General features: G+C 39.9%; 1 protein-coding gene and 1 long non-coding RNA gene across 2 annotated transcripts in view; one reads left to right on the top strand and one right to left on the bottom strand.

The window, feature by feature from the left end:
* The window catches only part of LOC140931018 (cobalamin trafficking protein CblD-like), a 182854-nt gene that overhangs the window by 106072 nt on the left and 51878 nt on the right, over positions 1 to 24904 (bottom strand). The window lies entirely within an intron of this gene.
* LOC140929663 (uncharacterized) lies at positions 5312 to 9552 on the top strand. Its single transcript, XR_012164763.1, has 3 exons — positions 5312 to 5346; positions 7899 to 8216; positions 9358 to 9552. It is a non-coding gene; the product is annotated as an uncharacterized lncRNA (long non-coding RNA).

Below are 24904 nucleotides of genomic sequence, written 5' to 3'. Positions count from 1 at the left end.
CAGCTGCGATAAACGGGTCTGTGTTTGCAAAGTGGACATCGACTGTAGACGCCACAAAAGTGAACAGAAAAATGAGTCATTTTCTAATTATTTTTTCTTGCATTTGCATATAAAAGCTAACTGAAACGACGTGACCAATAACAAGAATCGATCGTTAATAAAAGGGACCGAAATATATTCTTACAAATCGTTAATGTCGCCGGTTAATAGAGAAGAAAGATTCACGGGCGTTTGACCTCCTAAATGGCAGAAAAATTCGACTGGCAATAAATTTCTCGCTAACAAAATCGCTATATACTATATAGCTGATTATATTCCGCAAGGTCATTCATTGTTTTTTGTTTTAGTTATTTGTTTGTTTGGTTTCTTTTGTAGCTTTTTATTTTTGTGGTTGTATTTTGCTTCTTTGTTCATTTGTTAGTTTGTTTTCTTTGGTGTGGAACCGGTTGGACTAATCAACTTCCCAACGTGCTAAAATACGGGCACTAATGTAGAATGTAATATTACAGGCTCGACGTGGCATTGCTCGTTGCATGTTAGGCTCAATTCACCTGCAATTCGTTAAAAATGATCACAACAACAAAACAAATATCAACAGTACAATTTGTATAGCAAGTCAAAAGAAGATCTACTGCCTATATCCACCTCATTCAACATCAGTTAACAAGGAAGTCATTGATGATTTCGGTGGGAACTGCAACGGAGACTGTGTTAGTGAGGAAAAAGGGCAAGGTTCTGTCGTCACTATACCGGATAGGTATAAAAATGGAGTATCTGGCATGGTATAAATGGCAGCTGCAAGGAGCTGGAACAAGTCGCTCCCAGACATTTCGAACATCGTGCTGGAGCGGTTGGCCGAGAGAGTTTGGTACACTAAATCCCAATCCTCACTCGGAATATTCACCTCGCCTGTTCTCATATTTTTCTGCTACGGTCCCAACACCTGTTACATACATATATACATAAATTATACGATAAATTTTAAACCTATAAAAGCTTGTGGGGTTGTAAGGATTAAAGTAACCTAATCTATATGAAAACATATATACAAAGTATAGCGGAGCTCTCGCGCGCGAAGCGCGCCAGCGGAGCACCATGGGTAAGAAAATGAAGTAATCTACCCATCCGAGAAAATTTGGTAATCACGTGACCGTACACCGACTGACCGCCCGCCGCCAGAGAGACCGTCCGTCCGCACCACAGGCATACTAATGTTTACTCTCACACATTCTCTCTTCTTTGGGAGCCCACTGATTGCACATGAATTTTGTGATCAATTGACAGCTGTCAAAACAAGGTATCCGCTGTCCAGTATCACCTGACCGTATCGCGGGCTCAGGTGTCGACCCATCCAGGTCGAGTATTTTTTGGTAGGTATCCGCTGGCGAGTTACTAGTTTTCAAATGATCTCAGGCTCATTTTTTTTATTCATATAAAATATGTTGTGTTTATATCACTATGGCCCGGCACTATTAACATTTTGATTTCAAACGGACGCGAAAATTCAACCAGTTACTTAAAAATGCAAGCAGGGAAGACAGATGCTTTTCACTTTTCTCACCATAGTCACACGTTGGTCACGCTCGCGCTTCACGTCCAATTTATGCTATGATTGGTACAAATTTGACAGGTGAGTTCATGGGGAAAATTTATGCAGCATATTGCAACTTGTTTACTTTGACAGAGTTTTGTGTCAACTTGTGATGTTTTTAACTGTCTTTTTCCACTGGATGTACGAAATGAAATACAGCTGCCATCAAGAGTCTTCTGTTATTCATGGCTGGTTTGTTTATTGTAGTTTTGGTTGAGAAATGCGCAACTTGTCAAAGTCGGATGGCATTGTTTTTTTGTTTTTCACCTTGCTGGATGCGTAAGAGAATTATAAAGGCTCAAGCGATCCTGGCCTTACTTGATAGCTTGCAGGAGCTGCATCTCGAAATATGGTAAGCCTGAGTAATTATTGTATTTATATCTAATTTCATGAAGTCGAGCGCAGTTTATGAAGCTAGTTTATGCACGTTTGTATTAAGAGTTGAGACACTAATCTGCCATAGTATGAGGTTTGATATAAGCTTACAGAACTTTAAAAAGCCTTTAGTCGATATTTCACCGCGAATAGAAAGAAAAACTTTACGAAGAAATTGATTTAGTTATAATTTTGGCTGCAGAAAAAACGCTTTGAGCGATTTTCTTATCGCGAGTTTATGTTTGAAAACAGAAAACACCGGGAAGCCGGCGGCTTAAAACATAAACTTATAGCTTTAAGTCTTTAAGTCTTTAAGCTTAAAGACTTAGCATTCTTAGAGACACTTAAAACTCATTTGTTTTCGTAAATGAAAATTGTTGTCTCTCAATAAATGTTCTACCTAATTATACTTCTTTATTGATTGTTAGTAGTCTCAAAAGTGCAATTTTCATCGCTTTGCCGTTTGTTTTCAGTCGTTCATGAACATCGCTTGCCGGAGTACTCAAAATGCCGCGCGTATCAAACGCTTTTTAAGATTACACATCGTTATAAAACCATTCATAAAAAATAAACACAATAAATCCTTTGTCATGTGGAAGCGTAACTCTTTTAAAATTTCTTTGCAAATTTGGCTCTTGTCAAAAGTTAGAACCGGCTGGCCGTACAGGTGATTTTGGAAATTTTTTGAACGGTTTCGCTAAAGGTCCACGCGTGCTTTGATGGTCCTGAATATTGAATGAATGCAATTTGTCTTGAAAAATTGTGAACTACTCCACCTAAGAATAGAGATGGAGGCCTGTTCACACCCCATAAGAAGTTAGCTCAGTGTCTGAGCTTGACGATGAGACCAACCAAGACGGCAAGTCTCCTATGAAAATTCTCACCGCTGGGATATTCTGGGCCTTTGTGAGGAAAGTTTTCATAAAAAATTCGGCTACGCGTACATTATAGGCGATCAAAGGACTGCGATGGTTCAAGATTTTTCCGTGGAGCGTTCATAGGCGGAAATAATTTTGTTTTCAATCCAGAAGCTAATTCCTTGTTGTGTCGTGAATTCTTGCCTTGACTAAAACAACATCATTGTATGATGCCTCGGAAATTAAGGAAACCAAATAATTCATTAATGCTTATTACTGATCATGACGAAAATAGTTTCGATCAACAACAACAATAAGTTTTATTTGCATTACTATAACAAAGTGGTACTTGAATTTAATTATTGATTCCTTTTTAAATTAAATATTTAAAATATTAACTTTAAATATAATAATCATTGCTTATTTTCAACCATCAGTAGGATTAATTATTCCGATCATTTGTTAACAAGACTGAGTGTCAAATCAGCCATTGCAAAGCTATCTTTTCAGAAGCCCATTACTTCACCAAAGAACAATAACCAGCCAAAAAAACATACATGGGCTGGGATAGTGACTCCCACTCGGATAGTAGGTTGGGTTCCCCGTGGTAGGTTTGTCAAGAGTTCATGAAGAGGTTTGTGTTAGTTAATGAATGTTTGGATCAATTTAGATTTCTGGGAAACTGCCCACCTACCCCTCCCCTAAGCTAACATTAACACTTGCTTCTCGCTTAGGGCAAAATGATGGCTTAGGGGAGGGATAGGTGGGCAGTTTCCCAGAAACCTAAATTGCGAATGTTTGCTGAAATAACGAATTTCCCTGTTTATTCTTTCCTTTTTTACGCGATAGATGTGTCACCCACAGGGAACCTAGACTGTGAAATAAGTGCACAGAAATGCCAACCGCCTTTTCAGACGATAACAGTAACGCTCAACGACTCTAAAGTGAATTTGAACTGCTCGATTAAGAATGGGGGAAAAGTACAAGACATGACCTGGCAGGACCTTGAAAAACACCTCAATGCCAGTGACGCCGGTCTGTTCTTACAACAAATCGATTCAAAGAATAGAAGTCAGCCACGTGAATGTTTTTCTGTAAAAAACGTCAGTGAGTATGTTCTTCTTTTGCCCTTTCTGTATTAAATTGATGGGGAGAAAAATATCATAATGCGCCCATCATTTTTTTGTGTGTGTCTTATTTTTTAAATGGACTATAACGCATCCTATGAATGCCTCGTAACAGGTTTAGGCAGATTCAAGCTCAGCTGAGGCAACTTTTACGGTTGATTGAGCGTAAAAACGGTTGAAGATGGTTCACCGCTGAACTCTAGTTGCTCATGCCATGCTGGAGGGCAAGCAAAGAAAAGGGACGTGACAAACAAGAAACAAAGGAATCATTTCAAATGATGTTAGCTTTTTGTATGGCTTGACTCAGTGCGTAGGGCCTCGCTCTCCAGCATGGCAGGTTTGTGCCACAAAAGTGACTTACTGCAAAGGGCCTTTTTAAAATGAACAAGGCATGGCATGGAGTAAAACATGGTTGGCTTCAAGGTGTCGGTAAGAGAGATGACTGTAGTTACCTTAAAAATCGTGAGCTAAGCAACGACGACGACGGCAGTGAAAATGTCGAAAAAAAATTAAATTTGCCATATTTCAAATGTTGTCGCGTCTATTTGGAGCTGCTAAATTTGTCGAATGTAGACGATTTCTCTTGGAGGTGAATTCTTAAGGACTTTATACAGGTTCAGAAAGAAAAAGGAGAATTTGTAGTCGTATGTTCACTTTCTCTATAAAACGTCGTATTTCTTGATTAGGAGGTTTCACTTCATAGTCCTGGAGTCAACGCCCGGGAGTCAACGTCAAAGAAATGTACTAAGAAGCTTGACGCACGTGCAGCAGCTGTTGTTTTCATGTTGAAACCAATTGTGTTTTGACGTTGTCGTCGTGGTTGTTCAGATTTTTACATTTCAGATTTTGATTTTTTTTTTCCGCTAATTCAAGAGGTTGCTATAAAAATTACAAATATATTACAAAAACAAGAAGAAGAAAACCGGCAAATTACATAAATCCTAATCAAAGGTGAAATGTGCGCAGTGGCCAAAGGAGCTTAGGCTTTCGAGTTGGTCACTTAAGCTCTCTACAAAGTTTAAATAACTGGGTGCATAACTTATGATCTTTGAAATTAAGACGAAGAATTCCTTCTCAGTTCCAGTTCAGACAATGTATAAGACAAGTTCTCCCGTTGACTACTATCCTGACACGAGAGAAATGGAACTGAAGTGTACCTTCAAGGGATGGCCTCGTCCTCGTGTAGTTTGGTACAATCCAGATAAAAAACAAATCATTAACGGATCCGAAGGTTTTTACATCTCAGAGCAGCTGGTTGGGGAGGATACCTTAAGTTCCCTTCTCCGTAATCCTGATATCCAAGAAAAACAAGCAGGGGCTTATAAATGCACTGGAATGAACAACATTACTGGCTGGTCGACTGAAAAATCAGGGATAATTGACCTGAAATATGGCGGTGAGTCATTTAATTTCCTATTTGAATTCTTCTTATACACACAGATGCACAAAACCACCTTAATTAATAGTACCTCCTTTATATCAGGTTCAGCATAAAAAGGTGTTGCCGTGTTTGCCCTGTAAGCTATCGAAAGTATCTCATTTTGACCAAGAGGGACAGCTCATTCTCTCTTGATTTAGACGGAATTAAATATTGGGTGCTTCATGTTTTAAATAACAGAAAAAGTTATTCCCAGCTGAATTTAAAAGAAATCAATATAACTGAAAATTTCGTGCCACCTTCCTTTTTCCATTCAGACCAATTGGACGCTGCAATTTTTCTTTGTTTAATATCCCTCGGGTCACAAGGGATAAGTAAATAAGTAAATAAATAAATAAATGAATAAATAATGATTTAGTGGCGCTAGCTCATCCACAAAGTAGCACCGAGTTGGCAGAAAGAAAAAGGAGAATTTGTCGTCGTATTTTCACTTTCTCTATAAAACGTATTCCTTGATTAGGAGGTTTCACTTCATAGTCGTGCAGACAGCGTCAAAGAAATGTACTAAGAAGCTTGACGCACGTGCAGCAACTGTTGTTTTCATGTTAAAACCAATTGCGATTTGACGTTGACGTCGTGGTGGTTCAGATTTTTACATTTCAGATTTTGATATTTTTTTCTACTAATTCAAGAGGTTACTATGAAAATTACAACTACATTACAAAAACAAGAAGAAGAAAACCAGCAAATTAAATAAATCCTGATTAAAAGAGAAATATGTGCGGTGGCCAAAGGAGCTTAGGCTTTCGAGTTGGTCACTTAAGCTCCCTACAAAGTTTAAATGACTGGGTGCATGACTTATGAGCTTTGAAATTAAGACGAAGAATTCCTTCTCAGTTCCAGTTAAGAGAGTATCTGAGACAAGTTCTCCCGTTCACTTCTATTCTGACAAAAAACAAATGGAACTGAAGTGTACCTTCAAGGGATGGCCTCGTCCTCGTGTAGTTTGGTCCAATCCAAGTAACAAACAAATCATCAACGGATCTGAAGGTTTTTACATCTCTGAGCAGCTGGATGGAAACGATACCTTAACTTCCCTTCTCCGTAATGCTGATATCCAAGAAAAACAAGCAGGGGCTTATAAATGCACTGGAATGAACAACATTACCGGCTGGTCGACTGAAAAATCAGAGATAATTGACCTGATTTATGGCGGTGAGTCATTTAATTTCTTATTTGAATTCTTCTTTTTCACACGGATGCACAAAACCACCTTGATTAACAGTACCTCCTTTGTATCAGGTTCAGCATCAAAAGGTATTGCCGTGTTTTCCCTGTAAGCAATGGAAAGTATCCCATTTAGACTAAGAGGGACAGCTCATTCTCTCTTGATTTAGACGGAATTAAATATTGGGTGCTTCATGTTTTAAATAACAGATAAAGTTATTCCCAGCTGAATTTAAAAGAAATCAATATAACTGAAAATTTCTTGCCACCTTCCTCTTCCATTCAGACTAATGGAACGCTGGAATTTTTATTTGTTTAATATCCCCCGGGTCACAAGGGATAAGTAAATAAGTAAATAAATAAATAAATAAGGATTTAGTGGCGCTAGCTCATCCACAAAGTGGTTCTTTGTCTCCCATTCTGGCTCAAATTTACCCCGCCCAGCTGGCGGGATTAACGTGAGAGTGATGTATTTTTTTGGCGGCGATGGTCGAATAAGGGTAAGAAGCAACAAAACTCAACCAAGCCGACCACATATGAAGTTGCCTGAGGAATCAAGCAGAGGACAGTCATAGACCTATTCGGCTAACTCAATGTTGTACCCAATTCAAATCCTTTGGGAATAAAACGTTTTGTTTCAGGAATTTCCATATCATTTAAATGTGAATGCCACATTATAATGCAAATACAATACACAAAGAATCTTAACCCTGAGAGATTTGAATTGGGTACAACATTGAGTTAGCCGAATGGGTCTATTAATGAGAGGGGAGTGTTCTCACCTGAAATACAGTAGAACCTCTATATAACGACCTCCTCGGCATAATTTTACAATTATTCCACCTGTGTGCGTTGGATATGAGATGGTAGGGAGCCAACGACGCGCGTAGCACCGAGTTGGCAGAAAGAAAAAGGAGAATTTGTCATCGTATGTTCACTATCTCTATAAAACGTCGTATTCCTTGATTAGGAGGTTTCACTTCATAGTCGTGCAGTCAACGTCAAAGAAATGTACTAAGAAGCTTGACGCACGTGCAGCAACTGTTGTTTTCATGTTAAAACCAATTGTGATTTGACATTGTCGTCGTGGTGGTTCAGATTTTTACATTTCAGATTTTGATATTTTTTTCCACTAATTCAAGAGGTTGCTGTAAAAATTACAAATATATTACAAAAACAAGAAGAAGAAAACCAGCAAATCACATAAATCCTGATCAAAGGTGAAATGTGGGCAGTGGCCAAAGGAGCTTAGGCTTTCGAGTTGGTCACTTAAGCTCCCTAGTTTAAATGACTGGTTGCATGACTTACGAACTTTCAAACTAAGACGAAGAATTCCTTCTCAGTTCCAGTTCAGAAAGGAGATAAGACAAGTTCTCCCGTTGACTACGATCGTAACACGACAGAAATGGAACTGAAGTGTACCTTCAAGGGATGGCCTCGTCCTCGTGTAGTTTGGTACAATCCAAGTAACAAACAAATCATCAACGGATCTGAAGGTTTTTACATCTCAGAGCAGCTGGATCGAGAGGATACCTTAACTTCCCTTCTCCGTAACGCTAATATCCAAGAAAAACACGCAGGGGCTTATAAATGCACTGGAATGAACAACATTACCGGCTGGTCGACTAACATATCGGCGTATATTGACCTGAATTATCGCTGTGAGTCAGTTAATTTCTTATTTGTAATACTACACACGGATGCGCAAAACTACCTCCTTTGAAGCAGGTTCATAAAAAACATAATACCATGTTTCCCCTCTAAGCAATGGAATGTATCCCATTAAGACTAAGAGGGACAGCTCATTCTCTCTTGATTTAGACGGAATTAAATATTGGGTGTTTCATATTTCAAATAACAGATTAACTTATTCCTACTGAATTTAAAAAAATGTAACTGACAATTTCGTGCCACCCTCCTCTTCCATTCAGACTAAATGGACGCTGGAATTTTAATTTGTTTACCCGTCGGGTCACAAGGGATAAGTAAACAAGTAAATAAATAAATAAATAACGATTTAGTGGCGCTAGCTCATCCACATAGTTGTTCTTTGTCTGCCATTCTGGCTAAAATTTACCCCTGCGCAGCTGGCGGGATTAACGTGGAAGTGATGTGTTGTTTTGGCGGCGATGGCGGAATAAGGGTGAGAAGCAACAAAACTCAACCCGGCCGGCCACATATGATGTTGCCTGAGAAATCAAGCAGGGGACAGTCTTTAATGAGAGGGGAGTGTTCTCACCTGAAATACAGTAGAACCTCTATATAACGAATTCCTCGGTATAATTAACAATAATTCCACCAGTGTGCGTTGGATATGAGATGGTAAGGAGCCAACGATGCGCGTAGCACCGAGTTGGCAGAAAGAAAAAGGAGAATCTGTTGTCGTGTGTTCACTTTCTCTATAAAACGTCGTATTCCTTGATTAGGAGGTTTCACTTCATAGTCGTGCAGCGAACGTCAAAGAAATGTACTAAGAAGCTTGACGCACGTGCAGCAACTGTTGTTTTCATGTCAAAACCAATTGTGTTTTGACGTTGTCGTCGTGGTGGTTCAGATTTTTACATTTCAGATTTTGATATTTTTTTCCACTAATTCAAGAGGTTGCTATAAAAATTACAAATATATTACAAAAACAAGAAGAAGAAAACCAGCAAATTACATAAATCCTGATCAAAGGTCACAATGTGGGCAGTGGCCAAAGGAGCTTAGGCTTCGAGTTGGTCACTTAAGCTCCCTACAAAGTTTAAATACTGGGTGCATGACTTATGAACTTTGAAATTAAGACGAAGAATTCCTTCTCAGTTCCAGTTAAGAGGGTATCCAAGACAAGTTCTCCCGTTCACTTCTATTATGACACAAAACAAATGGAACTGGAGTGTACCTTCAAGGGATGGCCTCGTCCTCGTGTAGTTTGGTCCAATCCAAATAACAAACAAATCATCAACGGATCTGAAGGTTTTTACATCTCAGAGCAGCTGGATGGAAACGATACCTTAAGTTCCCTTCTCCGTAATGCTGATATCCAAGAAAAACAAGCAGGGGCTTATAAATGCACTGGAATGAACAACATTACTGGCTTGTCGACTGAAAAATCAGAGATAATTGACCTGATTTATGGCGGTGAGTCATTTAATTTCTTATTTGAATTGTTCTTAAACACACGGATGCACAAAACCACCTTAATTAACAGTACCTCCTTTGTATCAGGTTCAGCATCAAAAGGTATTGCCGTGTTTGCCCTGTAAGCAATGGAAAGTATCCCATTTAGACTAAGAGGGACAGCTCATTCTCTCTTGATTTAGACGGAATTAAATATTGGGTGCTTCATGTTTTAAATAACAGATAAAGTTATTCCCAGCTGAATTTAAAAGAAATCAATATAACTGAAAATTTCTTGCCACCTTCCTCTTCCATTCAGACTAATGGAACGCTGGAATTTTTATTTGTTTATCCCTCGTGTCACAAGGGATAAGTAAATAAGTAAATAAATAAATAAATAAATAGATAACGATTTAGTGGCGCTAGCTCATCCACAAAGTGGTTCTTTGTCTGCCATTCTGGCTCAAATTTACCCTGCGCAGCTGGCGGGATTAACGTGGGAGTAATGTATTTTTTTGGCGGCGATGGCGGAATAAGGGTAAGAAGCAACAAAACTCAACCAAGCCGACCACATATGAAGTTGCCTGAGGAATCAAGCGTAAGGACAGTCATTAATGAGAGGGGAGTGTTCTCACCTGAAATACAGTAGAACCTCTATATAACGAAGTCGTCGGTATAATGAACAATTATTCCACCTGTGTGCGTTGGATATGAGATGGTAGGGAGCCAACGAGGCGCGTAGCACCGAGTTGGCAGAAAGAAAAGGGAGAATTTGGCGTCGTATGTTCACTTTCTCTATAAAACGTCGTATTCCTTAATTAGGAGGTTTCACTACATAGTCGTGCAGTCAACGTCAAAGAAATGTACTAAGAAGCTTGACGCACGTGCAGCAACTGTTGTTTTCACGTTAAAACCAATTGTGTTTTGACGTTGACGTCGTGGTGGTTCAGATTTTTACATTTCAGATTTTGATATTTTTTTCTACTAATTCAAGAGGTTGCTATAAAAATTACAAAAACAAGAAGAAGAAAACCAGCAAATTACATAAATCCTGATCAAAGGTCACAATGTGGGCAGTGACCAAAGGAGCTTAGGCTTTCGAGTTTATCACTTAAGCTGCCTACAAAGTTTAAATACTGGGTGCATGACTTATAAACTTTGAAATTAAGACGAAGAATTCCTTCTCAGTTCCAGTTAAGAGAGTATCCAAGACAAGTTCTCCCGTTCACTTCTATTATGACACAAAACAAATGGAACTGGAGTGTACCTTCAAGGGATGGCCTCGTCCTCGTGTAGTTTGGTCCAATCCAAATAACAAACAAATCATCAACGGATCTGAAGGTTTTTACATCTCAGAGCAGCTGGATGGAAACGATACCTTAAGTTCCCTTCTCCGTAATGCTGATATCCAAGAAAAACAAGCAGGGGCTTATAAATGCACTGGAATGAACAACATTACTGGCTTGTCGACTGAAAAATCAGAGATAATTGACCTGATTTATGGCGGTGAGTCATTTAATTTCTTATTTGAATTGTTCTTAAACACACGGATGCACAAAACCACCTTAATTAACAGTACCTCCTTTGTATCAGGTTCAGCATCAAAAGGTATTGCCGTGTTTGCCCTGTAAGCAATGGAAAGTATCCCATTTAGACTAAGAGGGACAGCTCATTCTCTCTTGATTTAGACGGAATTAAATATTGGGTGCTTCATGTTTTAAATAACAGATAAAGTTATTCCCAGCTGAATTTAAAAGAAATCAATATAACTGAAAATTTCTTGCTACCTTCCTTTTCCATTCAGACTAATGGAACGCTGGAATTTTTATTTGTTTGTCCCTCGTGTCACAAGAGATAAGTAAATAAGTAAATAAATAAATAGATAACGATTTAGTGGCGCTAGCTCATCCACATAGTGGTTCTTTGTCTACCATTCTGGCTCAAATTTACCCTGCGCAGCTGGCGGGATTAACGTGGGAGTAATGTATTTTTTTGGCGGCGATGGCGGAATAAGGGTAAGAAGCAACAAAACTCAACCAAGCCGACCACATATGAAGTTGCCTGAGGAATCAAGCAGAGGACAGTCATTAACGAGAGGGGAGTGTTCTCACCTAAAATACAGTAGAACCTCTATATAACGAAGTCGTCGGTATAATAAACAATTATTCCACCAGTGTGCGTTGGATGTGAGATGGTAGGGAGCCAACGAGGCGCGTAGCACCGAGTTGGCAGAAAGAAAAGGGAGAATTTGACGTCGTATTTTCACCTTCTCTATAAAACGTCGTATTCCTTAATTAGGAGGTTTCACTTCATAGTCGTGCAGTCAACGTCAAAGAAATGTACTAAGAAGCTTGAATCACGTGCAGCAACTGTTGTTTTCATGTTAAAACCAATTGTGTTTTGACGTTGACGTCGTGGTGGTTCAGATTTTTACATTTCAGATTTTGATATTTTTTTCTACTAATTCATGAGGTTGCTATAAAATTACAGAAACAAGAAGAAGAAAACCAGCAAATTACAAGCATAAATCCTGATCAAAGGTCACAATGTGGGCAGTGGCCAAAGGAGCTTAGGCTTTCGAGTTTATCACTTAAGCTGCCTACAGAGTTTAAATGACTGGGTGCATGACTTACGAGCTTTGAAATTAAGACGAAGAATTCCTTCTCAGTTCCAGTTAAGAGAGTATCCAAGACAAGTTCTCCCGTTGACTACTATCCTGACACAAAACAAATGGAACTGGAGTGTACCTTCAAGGGATGGCCTCGTCCTCGTGTAGTTTGGTACAATCCAAGTAACAAACAAATCATCAACGGATCTGAAGGTTTTTACATCTCAGAGCAGCTGGATCGAGAGGATACCTTAACTTCCCTTCTCCGTAATGCTGATATCCAAGAAAAACACGCAGGGGCTTATAAATGCACTGGAATGAACAACATTGCCGGCTGGTCGAGTGAAAAATTAGGGTATATTGACCTGAATTATCGCTGTGAGTCATTTAATTTCTTATTTCTAATACTACACACGGATGCGCAAAACTACCTCCTTTGAAGCAGGTTCATAAAAAACATAATACCATGTTTCCCCTCTAAGCAATGGAAAGTATCCCATTTAGACCAAGAGAGACAGCTCATTCTCTCTTGATTTAGACGGAATTAAATATTGGGTGTTCCATATTTTAAATAACAGATTAACTTATTCCTACCTGAATTTAAAAAAATGTAACTGAAAATTTCGTGCCACCCTCCTCCTCCATTTAGACTAAATGGACGCTGGGATTTTTATTTGTTTACCCCCGGGGTCACAAGGGATAAGTAAATAAGTAAATAAATAAATAAATAACTAATGATTTAGTGGTGCTAGCTTATCCACATAGTGGTTCTTTGTCTACCATTCTGGCTCAAATTTACCCTGCGCAGCTGGCGGGATTAACGTGGGAGCGATGTGTTGTTTTGGTGGCAATGGCGGAATAAGGGTGAGAAGTAACAAAACTCAACCCGGCCGGCCACATATGAGGTTGCCTGAGGAATCAAGCACAGGACAGTCATTAATGAGGAAGGAGTGTTCTCACCCGAAATTCAGTAGAACCTCTATATAACGAAGTCGACGGTATAATTCACAATTATTCCACTTATTCCACGAGTGTGCGTTAGATATGACATGGTAGTTAGCCAACGAGGCGCGTAGCACCGAGTTTTCAATAGTCATCTCATATCCAACAAGCGCGAGTGGAATAATTATTCTATTAAAAACGCCCACAAAGTATCGGGTAATCTTCCCGACTTTATTTGTAAACCAACCGATTTTCATCTTTTTTTTTAATTTTGAGCAGACGCGTACAGTTACCATATTTGAAGAGCATGGTATAACGGCTCATATACCATGATCGTTAAGCCAATCAAAGCACTAGAATTGCATTATCCAATGATTCAATTTTTAATAATAAGCGATACTCTCCGCCCCAGAAATAATACAGTCAAACCCCGTAAATCCGAAACACTGAAGGGGCCGTACTAAGAAAGAGTCCATATTAGCGGGTTGACCTTATTAAGCGGGTAGAAAATGGAAGGGCTTTCTTTCCCCAGGGACAAAGCAAACTGTCCGTAACAATGAGATGTCTGTATTGAGCGGGTTTCCATACTGGAGCGGGGTTTGACCGTACAATAAATAGAGAATACTTCATGGAAAGTGTGGGCGTACGGTATTTACGCACGAGTTGTTGACGTATCAGAAATCGAACCAGTGAGCGCAGCGAACGAGTGAGATTTCTGATACAAAAATAACGAGTGCGTAAATACCGTACAAAGCACTTTCCATGTGGTATTGTGTTTATTATACAGTGGAACCCCGCCTTACGACCACCCCGTTTATAAGACCACCTCGTTAGTACGACCATATTCTTTCAAACCAAACGTAACAACCATTGAGTCATTTTATTATTTTGAAGACCCCGTTAATGCGACCACCTCGTTATTACGACCAGGATTTTATGGGCCAACGGCGGTCGCATTAACGGGGTTCCACTGTATATATACTGAGATTTAGATTCTTGTTTATCGTCTTTAATGACAGACCAAGACAAAACTCTGTTACAAGAATTCAAGTTAAAAACTCATGCAAGGATTATAACATAAGCTTGAATTTCTGCCAGAAATTTAACATTACAGCAAGCAAATAATGTTAAAATATTATTTCTAAACTTTAATCCGAGCCGGACTCCTCGATTCGGATTCTCTTCCACCTTTTTTCGGTGGTTTCGGTAACGGAACTCCTGGTTTGAATGGTCGGCGAGGTAGTAAGCGCATTAATGGAAATCGTAAATTGTCCTCCACTTATTATTTCGTCTATCAAAAAAATTCATCGGGGTTTTACTAGTGCAAGTGCTCGCAGCAGCAGTTTCGTTAGTCGCAGTAGTTACTTGTGTTTGCGACGATGCTCGGCTTAAGATGCCCGATACGTTTTTTTGTTGATTTAGGTTCAAGCTACTATAGTTTGTTATGCTTTGCACGTTCTTGTGCCCACTTAACTGCATTATATGCGTTGGCGGAATTTCACTGTCATTAAGTTTTTGAATCATGTGTTTACGAGCACTATGGTTGGTGAGTCGCTCATTGTTGATGTTTGCTTTTGCAGCCATTGTTTTCATCAAAGTGTTTAATTTATTTACACCCATAGGTGCCGACTTGAACCAGTGTTTTTTGGAGCCGTCTGTTTTCGTGTGGTTTATTCCCAAGTAGAATGGCGCATCGTCAGCCATCATGTTTTCCGGTCGCTTTTTACGGTAAATTTTGAACGCCACGACAGGATCTCGTTCATCACCAGTTGAAAACATTTTCGGGGAAACTTTTCGAACGTTTGAGGCGTCTACTCCAGACCTTGTTTTTGTCTGTCTTTCATTGTAAACTAGATATTCGTTACCTTATGCGTCCTTACAAAGCTTTACATCTCCCCAGCACAAATCCCTATGCTCTTGACAACCACGCATTCCAAAATGAATGGTGTTGTTCAGCCAAACAGTATTCAACAATGATTCAGCAGAGGAAACTCCAAGCAAATTGTTTTCGTAAAGTAAATCGACTTTCTCGTCCGTGATAGCCACAGCAGCTTTGTCCTTGTTGCCTCGGCCTGCTTTCTTCAGCTCTTTTTGTTTAGCCTGGAAACACTTTCTAAACAGTTCAAATTCTTTATCGTTAATGATACTCTTAGTATAATTATTTTTCTTCAAATGTCTTTCAATACTTGAAACAAGGCACCTTAAACTTGAAGGCTCATAATCCTCTCCGTCTTTACGTCTCACAGAACGAATAAACTCCGCAAGGTGCTTGTTTAATTCTGCGGGCTCTATGTCTTGCACTTCTCGCTCGTCGTTCTTTTCGTTTCTCAAACACGTTTCCAGCAATTTCACATCTCGTTTCGTTTTCTCTTTCGTATTCCTGTTTTCCAGACTTTCCACGTTATCCTCGACTGAAGTATCGTGATCAACAAACCTTTTCTCGTTCATGTTTTTAATCTTCAACACTTGCGAAAGATTTCTTTAACAAAGTGAAATGCTGCCAGCTGAATGAAAATCAGCTTGTTACGGCTCACACGTCAAAAAACATGATACGCAGCACCTGATTGGACGTATCGTTTTCCTCACACGTGGAAAAAGCAATACTCGCCATTTGATTGGCTGTCGGGTTCTTAGACCAGCTTGTGAACCAAATTTATTTCGTGGGTAAATCTCAGTACATATATAATAAATAAAAGGAACCTCGATATAACAAAACCTCTTTATAGTGAGCATATTTTACCGGTCCTTTGGGTCTTCGTTCAGCTGTTCGTTATATCGAGATTCCAATGTAAACTGTTGTTGTGGTTGTTAAAAAGAGAAAACGAGACGCCGAATAGCTATTGAAATCGACACTTAGTAGCACAGGCCATATTGGTGGGAGCTAAGAGAAGTGTGGTTCATCCGATCAACCGATCGTTATAGCGTCTCTAAAGACGGCGTGACGAGACAAGTCGCAAAAGAGGAAACCAGTGGGATAAACAAAATCAACACGTAAAAACTCCAAAGGGTTGTGATGCCCCATATATTGTTACAAATACTCAGGAGGTGAGGGTAAGAGTAAGAATGTTACCCCTTACAGTTGCACGGAAAAATGGTAACCATTTTAAAATAATATTTGCTCATCATATCTTCTTATCATCTAATACAGGTTTCTTGCCTAAAGCTCCGCAGAGATCTTCTCCCACGGTTCCGGTGACAGCCTACTCCAATGTCAGTTTAAAGTGCTTAGCATTTGTTAGGCCAAGCGACTGTTGGGACAATTCTTTACGGTGGTATTTTAACAACACCTCAGGGGAATTAAAATCTGGTGAAAAGTATGATATACAAGAAAGGAAAACCAACAACAGATGCCAAACAAATTTTATTCTCACCATTGTTAACGTTACTGAAGCAGACGAGGGAAAGTATAAATGTCAGTGGCTATGCGAGGAGGACTCCCCCAGCTTTTCCAGGTCTTCAATTATCCAGTTGAAAGTATATTCTCCTTCAGAAAAAGGTACTGTTACTCCTGTAATACCTGAAAGTCTCGTGTCACGAAATTTATCAAACCCCCAGGGGGGAGGGGGGGGGGGTTACTAGGGTAAATTTTTCCTGGGTATGTGCCGCTGGCCTCTCAGAGCCCCTACCCCATTATAGTCTATTCTGTGGCCAATTATAGACCCCATCTTAGTCACGTTTGGGCAAATGTGTAATTTTCGCGATCCTAACTTAGTTACTTTCTATTTTTATGAATTGATCCATTTTTTAGATTGAATGAAGAACACTTTACTCGTCATCTGCAGTACAAACATTCTGGTACGTTTGCTAACCGTAAATATGGAGAACTGTCTTACCCCCCAAAAAATCCGAAAATGCGCTACCCCATTATAGTGAATCCAGTCGTGAAAATGCGACCCTATCCAGCGGCACATCCCCATTAGCCTGTTATAAGGAAGTACCCCCCCCCCCCCTCCCCCTCGGGCTCAAAACAGTAACACAGCAAATGCAAAATGAGTCATGTCATGTGAGGACAAGCTTGAAGGGTTGAAACTGATTGCAACTGAGTGTTTCATTAGAAAACGGAGAATCCAATCCGAAGAATAACTGGCAAATGTATAACAGTAATTTTATTAGATCTAAAATCAAATTGAACAAATATGTTCTATTCAAAAATTGTAATCAAATAATTGATAAATGAAACTAGAAACAGCGGAATAAATACCGATAAAAACTAAACGTTGATACAAGCGAAATCACGTGGTTCTTAAAACAAACTCAACTTAAGCTACCAAACAAAAGAAAGACTAAACTAACAAAACGAAGGTAACATACAGTTCACTTACTTCTATGGTGAGTTTTCTTTTCATTGAATAGCAGATAAACTGTTAACACTTTGATCCTTGCAGTACGGCGGTCAGTAAAAACACTTATAAAAACTCGAACAAAGCGGGTACTTTTCCTACTTTTGCCAGCAAGATTAAATATAAAAATTCCTTGAATAGTTCTTTTACTACTTTAACACTGAGGTTTTTGAAAACTCAAATAGCCTAAAGTTTTTCAAAATTCACTTTTTTTTGCCTGTAAGTTTTCATATAATGTTTGGGGAACAAATGTGTTTGACATGAAGCAGTGATTTTGTCATTTTCAAGTGATTACATAACTTACGCTGAGTTCCATTGAGAATAAGGACATATTTGGCAATATTATCAAAATGAACCAGCAAACCATGACGTCATAGCCCATTTGTTTCGGTGAGAGGGTACTCCCTTTGTAAGCGAATTGTTTAAAACCGTTTGGGTCTGAATCAGGGAAAGGTTTTGCGCCGTTTCGATACAAGGTCTGAAATTACATGTCGTGCATGAGTTTTTGATATTTTTGTTGTTGCTATTGTTTTAAATCATCCGCCTTCAGGTCTGTGAATAGGGTAGGAGAAGTCGTACTCTACCGAAACAGGTGGACAGCAAATTCCATGAATACGTACACTTGAAATTTCCTTTTCAACGGATAGGGCAATTGGAGGGTAAAGTTTACTCCTGTTTTTGAAATAATTATAGTGCAAATTATAACTGAAATTTCTACTCGTGTGGGGCTATTTATTACTAGGTGCCAGACAGCAACTCTGTCGCGATACCCACGCAGGGGACGGTGACGTCGTAATACCCTCCTTTATCTGCATAATCGTTTCACATGAATCCAGCATTGCATCTGGGTTGAGTAATGTATTAGGTTCCAGACCTTTTATATTTTAGGGCAGGTTTTGCACATGCGCAGTTGCATTAAAAGAATGACTAGCAAATGGTTCGTTTCGTGTAGTTGTTTAAGACCAGAATATCACAATTTTGACGACGAAGATGGCGCGTATAGGTCAAGTTGGAGAGTATGTGGACGGTAAAAAAGATATTGCAAGTTATATCGAAAGAGTGGAATTGCATTTTGCGGCGAATTATGTCAAGGCGGATTACAAAGTTGCTACGTATCTAGCCATGGTTTATCGTATTGTGAGAACATTCATGGAGCAGGCTTTAGACCAGCAACTAATATGCAGCCTATTGTTACAAAGCTACCTCCAAAAATTGCAGTAAGGAGAAGCAGGCAAAAGTTAAAGCTACAGCCCAAATAAGTTGACCTTAGCGACCTGGATGAGTGGCTGAAACCGAAAGTCAAGTCGAAGTGATAGCCTTTGGTTGCTCTACTAATACAGAGAATCCTGAACAAGAGAAATCCAAGTCAAATTAAAACAAATCGAAGTGGCTCAGGAGAAGGAACATGCGAAGACTCATGTAATGCTTTGTGAGCTAAGAAAAACATGTACTGACATCGTATGAAACCTGGAAGAATCAACTGTTAGTGAACGATGGTATTTATAAGAGAAGTTGGGTTTGTGCTTTAGATGCCACAGTAGAGGACATCGTCGGCTGAGAAATTCCAATCTTCGCAAGAAGCCACAGGAGAGACGTCATCACCTGGAGTACCAACTAATCACACGAGCTGTTGAAGTTTTGAAGAACTCGTAAGTGTACCACGCCCTGAAAGGGTAGCGCTGCAGATGATACCCACCATATTGATGGTGGGTCTGGGTCGTCCTTCCTCAAGAGGAGATCGCTGATATACTGGGTTTGTACGCACTCTGTGTTGCTGCTTTTAGAGCGAAGTCGAATGTAACGGATAGCAAAACTGTAACTGTCCGCCAGCCTTGAGAGTATGAATTTGAGCAACAAGAAGCAATTATTTTTTGTGGAAATTTGTGAAATGAAAGCAATTGATTGGTCTGTCAATGCAAGAAATTAGATCATAATCGCGACCTGGAGATTATAAAGCCAGTTCAACATCTAGAAGTTGATTGAAAAGTGATTATTATCTGGAACTCATTTTACCACTTGAATATCGCAAAGGACATCTGGGGGAGCCTGTGAGAGTTAAGAAAACCACTCGCATAGACAATAGTTGGGAATGTCTCGGATGAAGCAAACGAGTGTCATGAGGCTTGCCATGTTTACAAATACCATGCGACCTTTACTCCAGAAATGAGGGCCGATGAGCTAATGCAGAAGATGTGGGACGAAGACGTTGTGGGAATTGCTGATTAAAATAAGCGCTTGACAGCGGAGGAGGTGCTTGCTGCGCGCAAAGAGGCACAATCAAGGCGTTATGTTGAGGGACTCTGAAGTGGCAATTCCATGGAAGGACGAAGATGCGCCGTTGTGTTCAAACAGAAAGACTGCCGAAGACCGACTTAGCTCTTGCGAAACACCTTCAGCCAAGGCTGGAGGTTGCTGAGAAATACTGCCAGGTGATAGAAGCCAAGGTGTAAAAGAATTAATCCAAGGGTTAGATTCCAATTACATCCCGTTGGTACCCACCTCCTCTTCATGTAGTGAGAGAAGACAAAGAGACTACGAAAGTGAGGATAGTCTACTATTCACTAACCATATACGGAGAATGAGCCATAATAGCATGTTGTGACTTCATTGAGCACCAACGATGAAGCAATTAAGGCTCGAGAATAGCAAAAGGGAGCCACTTGGCAAGGCAGGCTTCAAAATGCGGTCTGGGGGTAATAACAGGCCAGAACTACCTTGCAGGAAAGCATAAGGGAAGCAATAAGATGCTGAGACGGATGTGTTTAACTTCAAGTTGAATCCCCTGCAGGATGTTGTCTATACCAAGCGACGGTTCGTAAAGAAATTTCCTATGCTTTTTTACCCATTACAGATGCTAGAGGAGGGATGGATATGCAGCGAAGATGGTTACTGGGTTTAAAACAGGATGACTTAAAGTAGACGTATCAAGAATGGTTCAGTGAGTTACCAGAATTTTTCAGAGGACAGCTTTCAAGGTGCTATCGCATTGCTGAGTAATTTGTTGTTTACACATCTATTCATACAATGGTAGACACGTCGCTGTTGGCATATGCAGATGTAACTTACGTTAGGCATAAATATAAAGATGCAGCTCGAGAAGAAGGTTAGAGCTCTTGGCAAGAAAGAAAGGTATAAGAGTTGTTAGAGATTCTCTTCGAGAGCTGTACACTCCGAACAGATCATAGTAAGGGCGTCTTTTTCTGGATCCAGAGTCAGTCGAGGAGGTCTTAGACTTCTTTCGCCAACGGAATATTTAACAATTATTCCTCGAGCCCGAATGGGCTCTGAGTCAATAGCCCATGAGACCGAAGGCCGAATGGGCTACTGACTCAGAGGCCATGAGGGCGAGAGGAATAATTCTTTTTAGTAAAATCCAACTAGTTGGTAAGAAAATATCGAGACAAAACAACTTTAGCTAGTTAAAGCTAGACTTTAATCCTTTCTTGCCGCCAAAAAGCCGGCGCTTTTCGCTACTAGTGAGCTATAACATATAGCCTAGTAGTAGCTCAACCAATCAGAACGCAGCATTGATAATAGACCACTAGCTGGATTTTACTAACAAAGATTTATCAGACGCCTAACCCTAGACAGTGGAGACATGTACAAGACCTGTCGCCAACCGAGTATCAAAGATTCATCAGTCGCCTAACCCCAGATAGTGAAGAGACTTACAAGACTTTTGGAGCCAACTGAGTATTGGAAATTAATCAGACGTATACCTAGAACCTCAATGAATTGGCGTTTGATCCCAGGAGCCGTTGGATACTGATTCTTTACCTGGTAAAACTGTTCTGCAAGCACTGGAGAGAGGAGTTTCTGGTAACACTTAATACCCAAAGGAAATGGAGGGAGGCGACGGACAACCTAAAAGTTGGGGATGTCGTGTTCGATGTCCATCAAACTGCTCCAATCGGTCGGTGGTAGTTTTTCCGCATCAGGATGGACAGGTACGCGTTGTGCAAGTGAGTATAAGGGGCCAGAAGCTTATCCACCCAATAACAAGACTGTGTCCATTGAACGTCGCTGACCAGCCATGGTCCTAAAGAGAGGAGCTGAGGATGCAGAGCTCCTTGTAAGCTCCAGGTGATACCCCTGCTAGGGGACGGGAACTTGTCAAGTAAAAAGTTCCCTGAGCACATGGAAAATTGGCTGTTGTGTGTTCTTGTTTGAACCACGCCTGAGGAAATCCAAGTGGCGAGTTTCATACCGCCATGTACGTTTCCAGATTTCCGCAGGTATACCAGGCCTTCCGGGGGCTTTACCTTCCTTTCCTGCGCGCGTTGATGGCATCCAACAGTTCCTTAAATTCATGTTTTTCTTCAAGGCATGCAATGTTTACGGGTCAGCAAACAGAACTGAAACAGCGTCGAAACAGGTCAGCACGACATCACTATATGCATTTCCGTGGAATAACTGCGAGTTTGCTCTATTTACGCCCACTCTTGGGTCTGCTCTAATGTTCCTCCCCGAAAAGGAACTTTTTGGGGGCTCATTTCCCAAACAGCGGCTGGTAATCAAGCCTAATTGCGAGTCAAAGTTATTCGAACTCAGGGGCTCTCAGGGGTTGAGCTTTTTCGAACTGTTATCAGCGAAACACTTGTAAAACAGATCATTACATTTAATATTAAATCGGTGTTAGAAATATGTTGATGATATTACTGACAATCGGAAATATGCAGTAAGAATACCAGGAAAAACACTCGATTTGTTAAAAACAGGGACCACATGGAATCGTTGGGTAATGATGACGTCTCAGCCCTGAACTCCCCCAAGTATGAAATGGTTAGGGATGACGTAAAACAGAACTAAATGCCCGAAGGGACCGCTTGGGTTTATTTTGTGACATTCACTGCACTTTTATACTTCTACTGTTTTGCGTTTTGTCTGTTCAGTGACATTCCGTGAAGCAGCTGTTTTGGAGCTATTAAAAAATGCAATTTACATTTCTTCGTCTCATTTTGTTCTCTTAAACAAGCGTCATAAACTCTGACCACGAAAGAGAAACTCTCGAGTTTGACCAAAATTATGGATCGAAAAACACTCGGTAAGCGTGGACTTACGTTTTGAGAGGCGAATAACTGTGTATAAACCCTTTGAGGGTTTGCCAGACACATGTTTATCATTCACAAATCTTCTTTTGGATTAGCTCTCCCTCACTACGTGAAACTCATCCTAATGCAATCGATACAGGTAAATCTTTGATTGGACACGATTTTACAGACACAAATCACTTTGGGGAAATTATTGAAAGGCTCAGTCCAAAAACAAGCAAGTTCCATTAAGTGAACGCTGGAATCAAGCTAGCTTATTAGCAGAAGGATGCACGATTACAGACATCTGCTGACAATTCATTTCTGCGCTGACGTATTCCGTCTTTACAGTTTTCCCTTTTCATTTCCAAAATCATTCTCCGGCTGTCAAAATGAATTGCATGTAAAAAGTGCAAGAGGAATAAAGGAAATTACACCTTCTAATAACATCTTTCCTTATAGTTAAAAATAATTCTTAAAACTGAGAGTGTTTTGATCAAAGCAGCGTAAATCGAATTGAATCAGTGCATGGAATCTTGCGTTTTCTGTTTTTATTCCCAGTATGACATCAATATGAATCTGTAAATTTCAAAGAGCCACACAAGAGTCAAACAAAGGCAAAGAGTACAATTGACCGAAAAAAAAAGAAAAAGGGGCGTTGCAATGTCAACTACATTAAACACCCGCATATATATAAGAACCAACACGGTAACTCATATGTTTACCTATATTAGAAATCGTATTTGTTTCTCTTTTCATTTGAATTTTATATGTATATATATATATATATATATATATATTATTGACATATTATTAACATTATTGAGTGTAACATCTGCAATCTACAGTACATAGGCAAGAGCGAAACACCGTTCAATCTTCGCTTAAACAACCACAGAAATCATATCAAAAAGGGAATCAGCAGTTGTGAACTTACGGAACACTTTCTACATAATAAACGAACACACAACTTCGACAATAACGTGATCATTACAATAATAGAACAGATCAGGAAAGATAATATAAGCAATGAACAGAAAAAAGATCTCCTGAGACACCGGGAGATATTCTGGCAAAAGAAACTGAATTCCATGCAGCCAAATGGACTTAACAAACGAATTGGCTAACAATTCAATATAGTTGCAGTGATCTTTACAAAGTTCTGGGTACACAAAATGTTTTTAACATACGTTGTAAGGGTCGCTAAATACCGCAAATTCGTAATTGATGTACATACACAATTATGCTATACAATTAAGCAATTTACGGATGAAATTACCTTTAACACGTAATATAATTAACTGTAATACCGAACGCAGTTTAGACCCCTGAAGAAGGCGTAAGCCGAAACGCGTCGGGTCAATAAAGGATTAAAATCAACATATGTAGTCCATTCTCCTTTGTACAAAGTATATAATCTTTTGGAATGGCGGCTAAAACACGACAAACAAGAAACAAGAAGAACAGATCTCAAGACGAAGGAATGTCGCGCGCAGAGACAAGTGAGCGCGTGGAAGACAGCGATAGTGATGTCACACCATCGGCGAGTTTTATCACAACGAGGAATCGGAATTCAGAACCCACGGAGCTTCCAACGGAGCTCGGGTGGAAGATATACTCCATCAACGAAAAAAACATGAAGACGAAACAACATGCTGACTTCCTTAAGACCTGTATAGAGGAAGATATCATCCCGAAAGGGTTGACAGTCGACCTAACATCGACACTAGAAGATAAGGACAACGAAATCTTCAACAACAAATGGAAGTAAATTTTAAAAAATTGCTCACGAGAGCTTATGTCATGCCTCGTTGAGCACTATGAGAGGCAAATTACATTAAATGCGACCGTGATAGCGGACACTTACGAGTCGCTTGACAAGATAGAAGGCTGGACTGAGAGAGATAAACAACAATTAGAAGAGGAAGTTAAATCGATAATCGACGGTAAAGAGCAAAAGATAAAAGAGGCAAAACAAAAGAAGCTGGAAACAGCCCGCAAGAATAAGGAAACGGTGCAACCCCCCAGACGGGAGAATGAAACTTATGCTGACGTTTTGAAGAGACACATCCGCGAGAGATTGAACCCCAGTCGCTCTGAAAATACGGAGAGCACAAGACCAAATAAGGGAGCTGGCCAAGGGAGGGGCAACGTATCCTCTAGACGACAAAACACATGGGCCCGCTCACGCTATCCACAACAACCGAGGTATTTTGAACAGCGACAACGTTTTTTAAAATGGCGCCCACCCAACAGATCCAGATACAAAGACTAAACTACAAATTTCGTCGAAATAGATTTACCGATAATCAGACTTTGGAACGGAAAAG

The sequence above is a fragment of the Porites lutea genome, chromosome 3 (assembly GCF_958299795.1).
Source record: "Porites lutea chromosome 3, jaPorLute2.1, whole genome shotgun sequence".
NCBI lineage: Eukaryota > Metazoa > Cnidaria > Anthozoa > Scleractinia > Poritidae > Porites > Porites lutea.
Note: the sequence above shows the minus strand (reverse complement) of the source record. Positions and strands in the feature narration are given on the sequence as shown.